General features: G+C 36.1%; 1 protein-coding gene across 6 annotated transcripts in view; it reads right to left on the reverse strand.

Moving 5' to 3' along the window:
• Lrba (LPS responsive beige-like anchor protein) overlaps positions 1-5,223 on the reverse strand; it is a 662,281-nt gene that overhangs the window by 293,344 nt on the left and 363,714 nt on the right. The window lies entirely within an intron of this gene.

A 5,223-nucleotide genomic window follows, 5' to 3' on the forward strand; every position in this document is an offset into this window, starting at 1 on the left:
GGTCAGCCTTCTGTGTTATGTGGCAGCAATATAAGAACCCTGGCTTAAGGCAATGTGGGCAGTACCTAGAGGTTGATATTTGTGAGATATCATATACGGAACAGATAAGACTTCATGAGACCTTCTATATGAGTCGAGAGAAAAGGGATATATGAACTTGAGACAAAAGGGAAATGAATGAATAAAGATGCTATTTATGTGAAAAACTCATAGGTTAAGTAGGTGTCATTGGGAAGATAACTATGTCTTCACTGTCTAATAACATCTGGACAGGTACTTCTTCCCAATAAGTAAGAAAACTCTGGGAATTGAAAGAGAGACCTGCAGTACATTCACAAAACTTGAAGGTTAATCAGCCTTCAGCGTCATTGCATTCAGACATTTATCCGTGAAAAATTAAATGATACTGACTGAGTCAAGCATTGTGCTAAACTCACAGAAAAGCATATTTTAAAAGTTGCGAGAAAGGGGAAGATAAAATGTAGGAAATGCTAATGTTTTAAAAACTGCACACAAGGATGAGTAGAATACAAAAGCAGAAAGGAAGGCCAGTAACTTCTTCACAACCACTAAGATAATGGAGGACCCAAAACAAAATGGCACCAACAAAGACAAAGGAACAGACTTTCCAAGGCACTTTCCAGACTTTCCGAGTGGAAATCGATACCAATTTAATCCTGCTTAAATGTGTTCAGGAAATGGAAGAATGAAGAGAACTTTTGTGAATATATTTTGTTTTTCAAAACTTTATGAGACAATTTATTTACAATAAAGCTCAACTGTTTGAAGCATACAATGCTTTTTAATATATGGAGTTGTACAATCATTATCATCACCTAGCTTTAGAATACTCCAATATTGTCTCATCAAAAAACTTCATAACCATTACCAATCACTCCTCACCACTCCTTCCTCCTGCCCCTGGGAACACACTTACTTTCTTTACATAGTAACCTATTCCGGGCATTTTATATTAACAGAGTCATAAAGCATGTAGAATTTTGGGATGGATTTACTTCACTTAGCATATTTTTGAGGTCTGCCCATGTTATATATAGAATGAATTTTTTTATTTGCTTGTTTTTTGTTTTTTCCATGTTGGGAATTGAATCTACAACTTGTAGTTGCCACAACTGAGCTACATTCTAGTCCTTGATACTTTCTATTCTTCATAACTGCAGAATGACATTTCACTGGGGATGCAGTTTGGTTTTCCACACCGCAATATGATCAGGCATGCAGCGTAAGAAAATCTTCACAGTCACACTTGCTTAAACTGCATTCATTTGAGGCAAATGGCATCTTTATCTTTTCAGTAAACTCAAAACAGGAATAAAATTAGAGTTCAATAAATTTATTTGAGATTTAGGACTCAGCAATGAAAAAAATAACTAAGACACATATATAACATTCTATTCATCCATTCATCAATTTATGGATAGTAAGGCTGTTTCTATTCTTTCTCTACCGTGAATAGTACTTCAATAAACATGACAATGTGGGTCTTACTTCTTTCACTTCCTCTGGATAAATATCCAGCTATTTAGCATTAGGATTGCTTGATTACATGGTATTTGTATATTCAAACTTGGGAGAGGGGAATGGATATTCTTTTTCATAATGCCAGTGCTAATTTACATTCCTGCCAACCAGCAATATCAAAGGTTCTTTCTCACCCACATCTTCACTAGCACTTACTATGTGTTTAATCTTTTCAAAAACAATCATTCTTACTGGGTTGAGGTGGTGTCTTATTGTAGTTGTACAACATTTTTTCATATAACTATTGGACAGTTATATTTTTTGTTTTATTTAAAAAGTTTATTCTATTTTGAGTCAAGGTCTCACTGTGCTGCCCAGGCTGGCCTCAAATTTGCAATTATCCTGCCTCAGTCCCCCAAGTAGCTGGGATAACAAGTGTGAACCACCATGCCAGCTTCAATTGCAGGTCATCTTTTGAGAAATATCTACATAGGCCTACTACCCATTTGTTATGTCCACTGCCCATGTTTAGTCATATCTTTTATTGCTATTGTACCTCTGGAGTTCCTTATATAGTCTATATACTAATCTCTTATTAGATGTGCAGTTCACACAGGTATTTCCCATCTTGTAGAGTGTCACATCACTCTGATGTTTATATTAGGCCGATTAATATACTCATTATGACAGTTTGCTATACTGGTATTGAGTTTAAGCTTTTCTTTTGTAAACTGAAAGGTTTGAATGAAATCAAAAAGTTTTATGGACAGCATTCATATCTGACTACCTGAACTATATAACATTCACTACATATTTCTGTTAAAACTATCACTTGCCTCAAATCTAGAATAACTAGATGCCCCATTAAACATTTAAACAAAGTAATCTAAAAATCAGTGCTTTGGTGCTTGGAGCCCCTATTTCTCTCAAAATTAGACCCTATCCTACATTTTTTGTTGTTCTTAAAGCAATTTTTCAAGTAGTAGGAAATGAAAGTAAAAGCAAAGAAGTATAACCCATATAGTATTTTTATATTTTAAAAAAATGTAAAGGCTTATATGGAGCAACAATCTAGCATAACACTTCCTGTCTTTACCTGAAACTTTCAGGAAATGCTGAGAACAAATAGCTGATTTTAACTAGCATAAAAGAAAAAATATGTATACAAACTATGCCTGCAAATCTAGATAAATTAAAGCATTAGTAAAATGTATGTGCTCCTTATTCACGTGGGAAAACAGACTTACTATGTTTCACTTCCAGGTTTTTAAGACAGTTGGAAGCCAGTTCTCTGAAATAGTTGCTGTCACCTCCTAGAAACTTTCTACTACTTTCAATTTTCAGGCAATTATTCACATTCTGAAATGATTTATTTTTCTGTTTCTCTTTGCTACAGTTCATTTTTGCTTGTTCACAGTTACCAATCTTGTTTTTTTTTATTCATTTAAGAATACCTTTTAAGTATCCACTCCTATTTAGAAAGCACTGATCAAGATGCTATAACATATTGGTATAAGGGCAATATGGTCTCTAATCTCAAGGTATTTACACCCTAATAGATTGGATAGAATAAACAAATACATTTATATGGCATACAATAAGAAAACTAAAACCTGAAATTACAGAAATTCAAAGAAAGGAATGTTTACTTTTCTTTGAAAGGAGTCAAGAAAGGCTTTGGAGTGAAGAGATTTTAGAAAAAGATCCATAGAAAGGATCAAGTTTGAATTGATACACAAAGATGGTGGCATAACAGGCTTTTCAGACAGCATAAGTAAATGAATAGAAGCCAGAAAATTGGAAGCAGTCTTGTTTAGTTGGTCCAGTAAGAAATGAAATATGAAACATAAGCTCAGGCCATACTTTAATAGACCAAGAATTACAAACTAATAAGCTTATATTTTACTTATACACTCAGTCACTTAATTAGAAAAGACTATTTGAATACCATTGCTGCAAAAGGAACTCTATCAGGACCGGAGATTCAGCATTGCTTGATATTAAAAAGTCATTCTCAAAGATCTCACATTGTATGGACAGAAACAGATATATGAAGAGACAGTTATAACATATGCAAAAAGTGCCTTAGCAACATAGAAGGAGGGCATTATCCAAAGTAACAGAAGGGCTTGCTGGCCATAAGTTGACTGAAGCTACTGATAGACGTTAACCAGGACAATTAGAAAAAGGAAAAAAATTCTTCCTCAGGAAAAGAGTCTTTCCTTTAACAAAAGCTAAATCAGAAAGATGCAATTGAGTATAGGCTAAGGTTAACTGTGTCCAGAATTTTTAGAGAGTATAAAACAAGTGGTCAAAGAAGAGTCCACTGAACAGGAAGGTGCTGGGACATGAGGAATCATCTTGGAGTTTGGCTCCTGGTTAAAAACATATGCGTAATACTTTTCCAGGCCTCACCAAATGCTCTATGGCAGGTCTTGCAGGAGAAAGCTACTCTCCTCATACCAGACTTGATGTACAGCCAACTCTTTGCAACTTTGGGAGGGAGTTGTAGTTGGGGTCTCAGGGCCCTGTGGCCACTCCAGCTCTTTGCACATTTACCTGCTGAGCCCTGATGACTTCATTCCTGCTGTAGGTCCCTTTATGTGCAGCCTTGGGCTGAAGCATTTTTCAGACACTTCTGACAAAGTTTCTTTACTGAAGGACAGAAAAAAACCTTAAAGCACGTTTCTCTTGATCATATCCTCTGACTCAGTCTATCCCAAAGCTGCCCCACCCCTCATACTCTCCCACCCACTGCAAGATCCACAACACTGCCTGAGCCTTAGTTTCAGGGTCCCCAGACAGTGAGGTGATCTCAGTATCTGTACTGATGCATCCACTTGCAGGTATGCCATCCTGTGAGGAGAAATGGAACTCGGAGTTGGTCACTTCCTCCAACATGATACATGTTGAAAGGCTAACTCTCACTTCTGGTTTGCTGTTCAGTCCTCTCCTGGACAGCTAAATTCTCTCACAGCCCACCTTAGCTGCTGACGTCAAACTAAAGAGCTTGGATTTTGTTTTCCAATAATGGAGAAATGGATAAGAGCTTTGAGCAGGTATTGTAACTACAGAACAGTAACTCTGATGAAAAACTATAAAAACTAAATTAAAGAGCACATGAGGACACTAAGTAAGTTTTATTTATTTTAAAATTTCTTTCTTTTTTTTTTTTTTTGGTCCTGTTAATGTGTAATGAAAATCTGCCTAAAATTCTCCATGACATATGGTTGGCAATGAACATAAATAAGGGCAGGAAAGAAAAGTTAAAGGATGTAAGATAGTTTATTCACAATAAAATGGGTTACAAAGTATAGCAGTAAAAATCGATTAAATGTTACATGGAGCAAAATAGGCCAAGAAGTAAAGTATGGTGATCAAAATTCTGAAGCAAAAAACTACACATAGGAAAAGGAAAGAGCACAGGAAATGTCCAGCAGAGGCTACATGACCTCAGCACAGACATGATATCCATGTCTTTATTTGCATTCCATAGTCTGACCAAGTCACAGGATAGTACCCCACTGGGTAATGATTTCCCAACAACAACTCTGCACTTTACAAAGTGACATGGAACTACGGTGCTCACCTATCTATTGGTGCCACAAATGACAATAAATACCTTTAAGAAAAAAGGATGAGAAAACACAAGGGAAAGAATGAGGGGAGGGGTCATACTGATACCTTAAGGAGATTATATATTTGCATAGGCAAGGCCTTTGACCTGGTAACAAGTACCAG

This window comes from Cavia porcellus, unplaced genomic scaffold (genome assembly GCF_034190915.1).
Source record: "Cavia porcellus strain 051 isolate PalLab524CR breed Dunkin Hartley unplaced genomic scaffold, mCavPor4.1 scaffold_14, whole genome shotgun sequence".
NCBI classification, from domain to species: domain Eukaryota; kingdom Metazoa; phylum Chordata; class Mammalia; order Rodentia; family Caviidae; genus Cavia; species Cavia porcellus.